Here is a 12300-nt window from a genome sequence, read left to right as displayed (position 1 = left end):
CCCCCGAATTTTTTCGCCCGAGTACGGAAGTACTCGAAAATCGCGGTATTCGGGCGAAAAAGGGGCGTGGCCGAGCACGTTCGCTCATCTCTAGTAGCGAACTCTTTGGGGGCCATGGCCATCTTGTACCTGTAACAGGTTACCGGCCGCTCTGCATACCCTGCTGGCTGACGTATCTCTCCTTGTCTCATTGTTGTGCTTGCCAGCCACAGTGGTGCTTGAGATTGCTGTGCTATGACTTGAAGGGGCCGGCATATACATGGCTAGCCTCAGCTACATGTGACCCACATGGCCACCAGCTTGTAGAGGGGCGATCACCCCTTTTTAGATTCACCCATCCAGATGATCTTCTTATTCCGTGCCACAGTGCCTTGTGGAGCTACATGAAACCTCCTCCTCCTGGCTTCGTCTCTTGACCTCTGATGTTCTCAGGAACCCCTGCCCACCCATGAGAGATGCTGGAGGTCATTCACAATGGTGGCTGTGTTCTGATATGTTAAGTGGTATCAAGGAAGCCGTCATCCCTCTGTCTCTGGCTCTACTCTACTCTCTTTACAAGCTTCTCCTTTGCTACCAATGCTGCACCCACACACACTTGTACCCGCAGACTCACAGGAAAGTGTGCCAAAGACTAGATGTCTGGGCCTTCCTGAGCTCTTTCTAGGACTTCCCCCCAGGAACAAGTGTACTGGTAGTGTCCATTCCATCCCAGCCTCTCAGGTTAAGCTGCTGGGTCTCAAGCTGAGGGCTGACCATAGCTGCGGTAGTGGGAAGAAGAAGGTTAACCCAACAGATGTCCAGTTACAGTCCACAGGGAACAGTATCACTCTCCATCGCTGTCTGCTCCCTTGCCACCTGGCCTGAGCCGAGAAATGTAGAAATTCTTGTTTATTCCACATGCCGTTAACCAAACCTGCTTTATTCAAAAGAAAAAACACAGTCCAACTTCCCGAAAAAACATTAGGTACCGGTAAACAGGCAAACAAAGTTCTGTTAATATGTAGTGGCCCAGAGGGTCCTCCCGAATAGTCACAATCATTTGTCCTGTAACACTTAGCTATGGGCTCCTAGGACACATAGAAGGTGCTGTACGTCAGAAAACCCCAGTTTTTCCCTTTCTTCTCAAGCTCCAGCTAAACTGCTTGGCAACAGCTGTCTGCTTATTGGCTGCTTGTCATGCTGTCACTGATTGGTGGAGGGGGATGGTGTGATAGTCCAGGGTGGGAAAAGATCAGGTTGAGACAGGATATTAGGGGGAGAAGTAGATAGAAAGTGCAGGAGTTAGACAGAAAGAGAAGGCATTTGGAGAAGAGATCTGGAGGAGGCTGTCGTCATCATCGTCGTCGGATGTGCAGGAGGAGTTCTGCAGTGAGAGCAGAGATATCATGTTCTTGAGTGAGGAAGCCAGGATTCACCAGCTTCTTCATCAGCAGCAGTGTGGAGGAGAAGGTGTGGGACCCTTTCCACTAAAACAGTGATATGAAACAAAAGGTTTGGTACCGTGTCGCCAGCAGAGCAAAGTATGATTGTCCTCAGTAAGAGAAACCAGGTGATCTTGTAGACATGAGACCTTTTCATGGCCAACGTGATGAAGGGTCGATAAGAAGAACCCTGTGTTACTAGAGACAACATTTTGGCTAAAAAACGACTTTACTCAAAATCAGCCTTAGTAGATGTCAATGCTAGTAGAGGTTGTACTGTACTCTCAGAGTGTTATCCGGGGCTCCTAAGGCTTTTGGACAGTGTTATACACCAGTTTTAGGGGTTTTGGTGAATTTCCGGTTCAAACTAATTTGGACCAAACAGAACGATTTAAAAAAGTTTGGCAAACTAGCTAAACTGAACGTTTCAAAAGTTCTCGCATGACTTCTACTGTGCACTCTTATCTCCCCAGGCCTCGCCTACTGCTATCTGGAGGCCTGGACCGCCTGATTATGTGACCGCAGGTCCCTCAACGCTTCTGCTTACAGCTACAGGTTACAGACACATTGAGGTGATATATGTCTACAGCTCGGAAAGGAAGCAATCACTGTGAACTGTAACATGTACAGCGGGGTGAAATGACTAAAACATCAATGAGAAAAGGCCAAATATAATGTACAACACCGGAAAATCATAGACTGAGACTAAAGGGGCTTAGAAAGCAGAAGCTTGGAGCGCTGCTGTGAGGGGGACCAAACAACTGCACCTCCTCCATGGTAGAGGGGTACTGAGGCTGAGGGCTCCACTGGTAATATGGTAAGTATGTGTGCGTGCAAGTCTGTATGTACTGCATGCAACATGTCTGTATGTAGTGTATGTAAAAATATGCCTAAGTGTGTGTTCATGTGTGTGTGTAAAATCATCTCTGTGTATATGTTCTGGTACCATATCTATGCAGTAAACATCGTTCTGGTTCTTGTATCTAGAAAATAGACTTGATTCTGGTATCGTATCTATGCAATAAACTTGGTTCTGGTGCCATATCTATGTATTAAGCTCAGTTCTGGGAAATGATCTGTGTAGTAAGATTGGTTCTGTTACCGTATTCATGCAGTAAGCTTAGTTCTGGTACTGTATCTATGCAGTAAGCTTGGTTCTCACACAATTTCTCTGTAGTAAGATGAGTTTTTGCACCGTATCTATTTAGTAAGCATTGTCCTATTACCGTATCTATATAATAAGCTTGACTCCACTAGCACATCTATGCAGTAACTCTCTTCTGGTACTGTATTTCTATAGTAAGCTTAATTTTGGCGCTGTAACCCTGCTGTAAGTTTGGTTCTGTTACCATATCTATGAAGTAGCTCTCTTCTGGTACTATATTTATATAGTAAGCTTGGTTCTGGTGCCATATGTATGTAATGAGCTTGGTTCTGCTACCATCTATATGCAGTAACAACATACTGGCACTGTAATTATGTAGTAAGCTTGGTTCTCGTGCCGTATGTATGTAATGAGCTTGGTTCTGCTACCATATCTATGCAGTAGCAATATACAGGCACTGTATTTATGTAGTAAGCTTGGTTCTGGTATTGCATCTATGCAATAGGCTTGTCCAAGTGTGCATGTATATGGGGTAGTCAGGAGAGATAGCTGTCAGCCCAATGAGCATTTGGCCTACCTAAAGTGCATGTCAGCAGCTTTAACCTAACCTAATAGGGGGAGTGAGAACTAAAAGTGCGGAGGCTAGCATGAATTCTGAATATGACCCTGGATGCTACAACAATGCTCTGGACGGCCCCTCCGCTTTCTGCTGAGCCCTTGGAGCCCATCTCTCAGACAATCATTTACTGGCACTGGAAGTGAGCCGGACGATAGAAGTTGCATCCACACCAGAAGGACAAGAACTTGTCTGCCCGGCAAGAAAAAAAAATCCAAAGTGCTGACTCCCTGCGAGCAGAACGACTGAGGCTTGCATCTTAACCAGCAGCTAATCAAATGCAAGAGCAGCTAAGTCCAGCCAAGCCCGTCGCTCCCGCCATCAGGTGCGCCGCAGCGCCGCCTCACATTAACTTATGATCCTGCCATATTGCCCCCAGAGAAAACCTGAAGCCGGATGTTGCAGGGCCAATGAAGGCTTACATGTTTAAGACTAAGGGCCCCTCTTACTGTGCATGCGTCTGGCATCTACAAGGTAATTCCACATCTCAGGCGGAGGGCTGGACGCTGTATACTCTGCAGGGGGCGCTATTTAAGCACCAAGAGATCGGGAGATTTTAGCATTTTTGAGCACTTGAGATGAATTTCTACTGCTGTTATTTAACCTTTTTTGTTAGCAAATCAATACATAGAGAAGAGCAGATTAATATGCAGCTAATTTAACCATAGCTGGTGTCACTGCTCTTACCGTAAAGAACCCCCTTCTATGTTATGTAAAAACCTTCTTTCCTCTAGATATAGAGAGCGCCCCCTAATTACAGTCACAATCCTGGGTATAATAGATGATGGGAGAGATCTCTATACTGACCCCTGATATATTATACATAGTTATTAGAGCGCCCCCTTGTTACAGTCCTGGCTATAATAGATGATGGGAGAGATCTCTGTACTGTCCACTGATATATCTATACATAGTTATTAGAGCGCCCCCTTGTTACAGTCCTGGGTATAATAGATGATGGGAGAGATCTCTGTACTGAACCCTGATATATCTATACATAGTTATTAGAGCGCCCCCTTGTTACAGTCCTGGGTATAATAGATGATGGCAGAGATCTCTGTACTGACCCTTGATATATTATGCATAGTTATTAGAGCGCCCCCCTTTGTTACAGTCCTGGGTATAATAGATGATGGGAGAGATCTCTGTACTGACCCCTGATATATCTATACATAGTTATTAGAGCGCCCCCTTGTTACAGTCCTGGGTATAATAGATGATGGCAGAGATCTCTGTACTAACCCCTGATATATTATACATAGTTATTAGAGCACCCCCTTGTTACAGTCCTGTGTATAATAGATGATGGGAGAGATCTCTGTACTGACCCCTGATATATCTATACATAGTTATTAGAGCGCCCCCTTGTTACAGTCCTGGGTATAATAGATGATGGCAGAGATCTCTGTACTAACCCCTGATATATTATACATAGTTATTAGAGCACCCCCTTGTTACAGTCCTGGGTATAATAGATGATGGGAGAGATCTCTGTACTGTCCACTGATATATCTATACATAGTTATTAGAGCGCCCCCTTGTTACAGTCCTGGGTATAATAGATGATGGGAGAGATCTCTGTACTGAACCCTGATATATCTATACATAGTTATTAGAGCGCCCCCTTGTTACAGTCCTGGGTATAATAGATGATGGCAGAGATCTCTGTACTGACCCTTGATATATTATGCATAGTTATTAGAGCGCCCCCCTTTGTTACAGTCCTGGGTATAATAGATGATGGGAGAGATCTCTGTACTGACCCCTGATATATCTATACATAGTTATTAGAGCGCCCCCTTGTTACAGTCCTGGGTATAATAGATGATGGCAGAGATCTCTGTACTAACCCCTGATATATTATACATAGTTATTAGAGCACCCCCTTGTTACAGTCCTGTGTATAATAGATGATGGGAGAGATCTCTGTACTGACCCCTGATATATCTATACATAGTTATTAGAGCGCCCCCTTGTTACAGTCCTGGGTATAATAGATGATGGCAGAGATCTCTGTACTAACCCCTGATATATTATACATAGTTATTAGAGCACCCCCTTGTTACAGTCCTGGGTATAATAGATGATGGGAGAGATCTCTGTACTGACCCCTGATATATCTATATATAGTTATTAGAGCGCCCCCTTGTTACAGTCCTGGGTATAATAGATGATGGGAGAGATCTCTGTACTAACCCCTGATATATTAGAGTGCCCTCTTGTTACAGTCCTGGGTATAATAGATGATGGGAGAGATCTCTGTACTGACCCTTGATATATTATGCATAGTTATTAGAGCGCCCCCCTTTGTTACAGTCCTGGGTATAATAGATGATGGGAGAGATCTCTGTACTGACCCCTGATAGATCTATACATAGTTATTAGAGCGCCCCCTTGTTACAGTCCTGGGTATAAAAGATGATGGGAGAGATCTCTGTACTGTAACCCTGATATATTATATATAGTTATTAGAGCGCCGCCTTGTTACAGTCCTGGGTATAAAAGATGATGGGAGAGATCTCTGTACTAACCCTGATATATTATATATAGTTATTAGAGCGCCCCCTTGTTACAGTCCTGTGTATAATGGATGATGGGAGAGATCTCTGTACTGACCCCTGATATATCTATATATAGTTATTAGAGCGTCCCCTTGTTACAGTCCTGTGTATAATGGATGATGGGAGAGATCTCTGTACTGACCCCTGATATATCTATATATAGTTAATAGAGTGCCCCAAACTGTCCCCGATATTCCATGAGTTGTCTGACCAGTGACTTGTAAAGAGGAAGAACAATGTTCTCATCATGCGCCCCTACACCTTTTTTGATGCCCCCCATGATCCTATATGCCTTGGCAACAGTTGCCTGACACTGGCTGCACCAGTTAAGCTTACAGTTAACTAAAACCCCCAAGTCCTTCTCCCTGTCAGTGTTCCCCAGTGGTTTCCCATTTAGTGTGTAATGGTGACATGGATTTCAGCTGCCCGTGTGCAGAACCTTACATGTATCAGTGGTAAACCTCAGCTGCCGCTTTTCTGCCCCCAACTTATCCAGATCCTCCTGTACCCGCCTTGCATCCTCGCTTATATTAATTTCTTTACATAGTTTTGTGTCATCTGCAAATATTGATATTTTACTGCAACCGGGTCACTAATACATATATTGAGAAGAATTGGGCCCAAAACCGATCCCTGTGGTCCTCCACTAGTAACAGTCATCCCCCAATACTGCCCCCCATAGTAGCCCACTAGTAATGCCTCCAATACTGCCCCCTGTGGTAGCCCATTGGTAATGATAACCCCTCCAATACTACCACCTGTGGTCCCCCACGAGTAACTCCCCAAATAATCCTCTTGGAAGGCAGCTTACGACTTGGCATTTTCAACCCAAATCACAGGCTTCTCCCTCAACGAACCAGAACTCTACTGTGAACTGAAGGGCAAAAACCTCAAAAACAGCTGTCTGTGCATGAGTATCTTTTCTTTATGGAGAAGACTCTGGTTTGGTTTTTAGCCTTAGTCATGACTTAAGTCCAGTCTGAAGGTCAGACACTGACCTATAGGGAAGCTGACTCCCAATAGGTGGCGCTGCACAGGCATTACACCCTCTGCTTTGCATATCAAATCTCCCAGAGCATTGCATGGCCCATAAGTCTCCTTCCACCTGCTTGGCACTCTCGGCAGGGAGAAACAGTAGTCCTCCCGATGGGGCTTCCTTTGTACCACCAGAAAATATTTTAGTATCTTGTCTGTCATGCGGAAGCAGTAAAATGATTCTCTCTCCTCGACATTGGTGATATTGAAGAATGATTTTCTTTGTATCACTTTTTGTTCTATATGAAGCATTGGAATATGTCACAGGTGAGCCAGAACATGTCACAGGTAAGCCAGAACCTTTAAGGGGAGGTCTCATAAACACAACCTATATCATTCTGCCCTGTAGGGTATATGGACAACAGAGAGGTAGGTCCTCTGCTTGTGACTCCCACCAATGACCCATGAGTAAGCACCCACCTCTCTTATACATGGTTGGCATATAGCACTACATTTATAGACCAATGTATGGCCAATTAACCTTCCAGCAGCAATCAGATAATAGTTTAACTAGCTATCTTTAGAGAAGGGGTCTTCATCAGGAGGTACACCTCTGAGAGCGATGACTTATCTCCAAGCCAGATGATTACTTGGAAAGTGGATTCTACATGATTTTCCATAACCATACCCCCCTTACATCAACCAACAAGCTGCTACTGTCTCACCAGGACCTGTTCCTTTGTACATTTGCCCTCATAGGCAGCAGCCCCCTCTACTGATGAACGGGGATATGACAGATAGGCTTTTTTTCCTGCCATTTTCATTGTATTTCCAATTAAGATTTTTTTTTCCTCTCGCCCCTTCCTAACTTGTATTTGAACATAAAAATGTCATTGCGTGATGTCATTTCCCCTAGCAGAACGCTTTTATACATTTTCTTGGTCAATCCAAAACACCCAAGATCTGAAAAGAGAAAAGAGTTTTTGCAATTAGCCTCCCGGATCAGATTAAAACAAAATTGTGGCCCTGCACCTATTTTATTTACAGGATTGCAATCTTTTCTGGGTCAAAATGTTAATTAAAAGTTTGCAAAAGTTGCTTAGTTACCATAAAGTCCCCGATGCAATTAACATATGAGCCAATTTTATTTTTTTTTATTTTTTGTGTTTTTTCCTTCTGTGTGCAGCTGTTAACAAGTTCACTTCTGGATATAAGAAAATGGAAAAGAAAATTAAAAATAGTTAAATTCTGATCACAAAAAAAAAGAACTGATGGGAAGTCAGGTAAACAACGAGCAAAATGTAATGCGAATAGCAACGTCCTCCCTGTAAACAAACCGCATCTTCACTTAAAAGAAGGTCCTAATTAACTTTCTTGTAACTTTGCATCTGATTCTAATATTTCTAAATGTTCAGAAAAGAACTGGAACTAAAGTAGAAATTAGAAAAGCAGAGAGGTAAATGGAAGCTCCGGGGCCCCAAAAACAGGAACGTTAGAGGGTGATCTAAGAGTCTATTCTAGAGTCTTAATGCAGCACAAGAGAAGTCTAATCACAGATGGTCACCCAAGGGCACGTGCCCCACGTTACCAAGTCTTCAGATGCCAAATACCAGTTCTAGTGCCACCAGGAAGCGTGGCGGTGTGCTGAAAATGTGAGGGACAAATATGTTAGCACTGTAAAATATGTAGAGGCATTTGATAAATGGAAGAAGTCATCATGGTGGCCTGGTCCACAGGAGGATAAAGCCAATGATTAGAGTGAATTATTGGGTTTAAAAGGTTTGTCCAGTTTTTAAAAGGGATCTTGTCACCTCTCTCCAGTACCATAAATTACATTGTGGTGCTGTTAGGGAAGGTGACAAGGAGCCGAGTGCTGCATTTTTTATACTCAACCTCTCCTGATTCTTGTGGTGCCCGCCTATGAAGATCCCGTGGCACTTGAAAATCTGGCTCTTTTCAGAGTTGTGTGTGCACATCCTCCCATACACATCTATGGGAGAGCACAAGATTCTGAAAAGCGTTAGATTTTGGTGTGCCGCGCAGACTTCAGTGTCGGGCACTGCAGGAACCAGAGAGCGGGCGAGTCTACAAAATACCCTGGTGATATCCTGATGATAGACCATCAATAAATTAAAGCTGGACAACCCCTTTAATTGTTCTCATGCTCAGTATTATATTTCTTTAGCTAGCTGTGGGATGATGCCATGCAAAGTGCCTGCCTGGTGATATCATCTAGTTACAAGATGGCGGTGATATTCTGTCACTCTATATTCATATTATTTAGTCACTCCGTGATTGTAATATCTGGTAACTCTGTGGGGGTGGCATTCAGTGTCTGTCACTATATGGTGGAATTATTCTATTGTGTTATGGCGGTATTATTTGGTCGCGTTATGGTGAAGCTACTCTTTGGTCACAATATGGTGGTATTATTCCGCTAGACTATGATGGTATAACTCAGTCAAAGCAATATGATTCTGTCATGGGATGGTAATATAATATATCACAGTATGAACAGTGTGTTTTTAACATTGTATGGTAGTATTTTTCATTCACTGTATGAGGGTACTATCCAGTCACAGTATGGTGGTATTATTCCGCCTGTGTGTGGTAGTATTATTCGGTCACTGTATTGTGGTATTAGTCAGTTAATGTATGCTGGTATTATTTATTCAGGTTGGGTGGTAAGTGTTGAACACTGTATGGCGGTATTGTTCAAGTCATTGTATGATGGTATTATTCCAACACTGAATGGTTTTATTAGTCAGTTACAGCAGGTAACTGGTATTATTTATTCACAGTATGGTGGTAAGTTTTGATAATTGGGTCGTGGTTCAGACAATAGTGGTATTAATTAGTCACTGCATGATGGTACTGTTCAGACACTGTATGGTTGTATTAGTCCTTAGTTGCATGGTGGTATTATTTATTCACAGTATGGCAGTTGGTTGTGTTATTCAGTCACTGTATGATGATACTCAGTTATGGTATGACTATATTATTCATTTAGTGTATGGTGGTATTATTCCATCACCATATGGTGGTATATTTCAGTCACTGTTTGGTATTATTATTCGGTAACTGTATGGTAGCATTAGGCCGGTCTCACATGACTGGATTTGAAATACGGATTCCAAGATCGCTGTTAACACGGATGATCCGCGGTAATATGCGGGAACTGAAAGGCGTGTAGTTTCGAATTTTCCTTCACACCTGCAGGTCCGAACTGCACATTCTGCGAACAGAAGGGAAATCATAGCATGTTCTAATTTACCACGGAATCTGCGACATAGGGCCCATTGTGGTCTACGGTCTCGGATATACCCGCGGTCTGTAGGCAATTACATTGCATATAAGCTGCGGATACCTGTGTCATCGCTAAGCGACGGTGCGGGAAAGACAAACAAAAAAAACTGTACTGTGCATGAGCGCCTGCGTGCCTCTGAGGTCATACGCAATACGATTATGTCACCAGCTGGAATCCGCTGCGGGCCTCACGGTGGTGTGAGCCCAACCCTATTCAGTTACAGTGTGACGGTATTATTTAGTCACTATATGGTGGTATTATGCAGTAACTGCACGGTCCGTACGGTGATCTCAGTCCTTCGCAGTACGATTATTCAGTCAGTATACGGAAGTATCACTTTATGGTGGGATGTTTGATCCCTGTCCGCCGGTGTTACTTGTTCTCTTCATGACACGATTAGTAATTCCCTGCGCTGTAGGACTGGATGCTATAAGGCAGGGTAATAGGCCATCTCCTTCCTAATTCTAGCTGGTAAATGATTAATAAGGCGCCAAACACTCCTGTAAAAGCCTTTTTACAACGTAGACTTCTGTGTTTAATCGTCACATTTTTCATGAAGATGTAACTAATTAGTGATATTTTCTTAAGAAGAATAGAAACACAACAAATGTATCTTTTTTGTTTGTAGCCCTTTATTTGTCCACATTGTGCCGCCGTTGTCACCGGGGGAATGAAGGAACCAAATGAAGCCCTTTAGCCGGGATGCGTCCGGTAAGTAATGACGCGTCGCCGCAGACACAGATCTACTATAACAAATCGTCCTGCATTACCCCAGATTTACACGACACAAAGACTCCTGATTACATTCTGCCGATTCCATATCACCCATTGTATTTTTTTTTAACCTCCATGATGCACAAAGTGAATAATGGGTCCTTTTTGCTAATAGTTTATGATCCATGAGATTGGAAATGTCTATAGAAGCCGGGACTCCACGGTGTAGGGTAAAAGGGTTCCTCGTATTTTCATCCATCCACATCGGCGAAAAGCCATCCTACCTCCGGACTGGATGAAATTGCTTTGTGTTTGAAATAGAAGAGGTAAAATGTGTCTGGAAAGAATTCCACTCATTATCTTAAGTATGATGATAAATGAACGGCGGCCGTCGTCTTATTCCAAACATCATTTAAAGGGACAGCGTAATGGCAGGTTATTTATTCGTAGAATTAACGCCTGCACCTGCTTTCCACGGATGAATCGAGGTTCAGGGATGCCGAGTGGAACGGTTATTACATAGTAATTATTGACAAGGGTTCTATATACTTTTCATTATGATTTGACCACTAGGGGCAGCGTTCTAGTATAGATAATAGAAACAAGCAGATGTTACAGTCTGATGACAGAAGTATTGGGATGCGCATGGAAAGTGAGGACATTTGATTGAATTCTTGCTTCTCAATCTAGTGTTGGCCACCTTTGGCCTCAGTGACTGAAGTAACCTTCCTCAGCAGTTTTCAACCTAACGCTCATGGAGGTGTGAAGGGATTTGCATCCTTTCCTCCAGGAGAGCTTCAGATAGTGAGGCGGGGATGATGGGCGTGTTGGGCGCACGAATACAACGGTATAGTTCATCTCAAAGATGCTCGATGGGATTCAGATCTGAACTTTGGGATGAACAATAAACTTTCTGCTCCTCTACACTGGTGCCGTATGGCATAGTGGTCGGTCATGTTGGTGGAGACACTGAGCTGTACCCAAGTATTGCCACATTGTCTGGGATGTCTCTATATTAGAGATGAGCGAGCACCAAAATGCTCGGGTGCTCGTTACTCGGGACGAAATTATCGCGATGCTCGAGGGTTCGTTACGAGTAACGAACCCCATTGAAGTCAATGGGCGACCCGAGCATTTTTGTATATCGCTGATGCTCGCTAATGTTTCCTTGTGTGAAAATCTGGGCAATTCAAGAAAGTGATGGGAACGACACAGCAACGGATAGGGCAGGCGGGGGGCTACATGTTGGGCTGCATCTCAAGTTCACAGGTCCCACTATTAAGCCACAATAGCGGCAAGAGTGCCCCCCCCCCCCGCACTGTCAGCATAAAGATCGTTCTCCTCTGCCATAGCTGTAACAGCTGCGGCAGAGAAGAACGATGTTAGCCCATTGAATTCAATGGAGCCGGCAATACAGCAGGTTCCACTGAAAGCAATGGGCTGCCGGCGATCGCAGGATGAATTGTCGGGAAGGGCTTAAATATAGAAGCCCTTCCCTGCAATTCATCCAGAAATGTGTAAAAATAAAAAAAAATATACCGTATATACCGGCGTATAAGGCGACGGGGCGTATAAGACGACCCCCCAACTGTCACCTTATA

At 43.7% G+C, this 12300-nt stretch overlaps 1 long non-coding RNA gene across 1 annotated transcript in view; it reads left to right on the top strand.

Annotated features, from left to right (window-relative positions):
• Nucleotides 1-1987: 1987 nt before the first annotated feature.
• Nucleotides 1988-12300, top strand: part of LOC136619692 (uncharacterized) — a 29847-nt gene continuing 19534 nt past the window's right edge. The window contains exons 1-2 of the long non-coding RNA XR_010790995.1: nt 1988-2238; nt 10614-10696. This is a non-coding gene — a long non-coding RNA (uncharacterized lncRNA). The remainder of the gene's footprint in view (nt 2239-10613; nt 10697-12300) is intronic.

The sequence above is a fragment of the Eleutherodactylus coqui genome, chromosome 3, assembly GCF_035609145.1.
Source record: "Eleutherodactylus coqui strain aEleCoq1 chromosome 3, aEleCoq1.hap1, whole genome shotgun sequence".
Lineage (NCBI taxonomy): Eukaryota > Metazoa > Chordata > Amphibia > Anura > Eleutherodactylidae > Eleutherodactylus > Eleutherodactylus coqui.
Note: the sequence above shows the minus strand (reverse complement) of the source record. Positions and strands in the feature narration are given on the sequence as shown.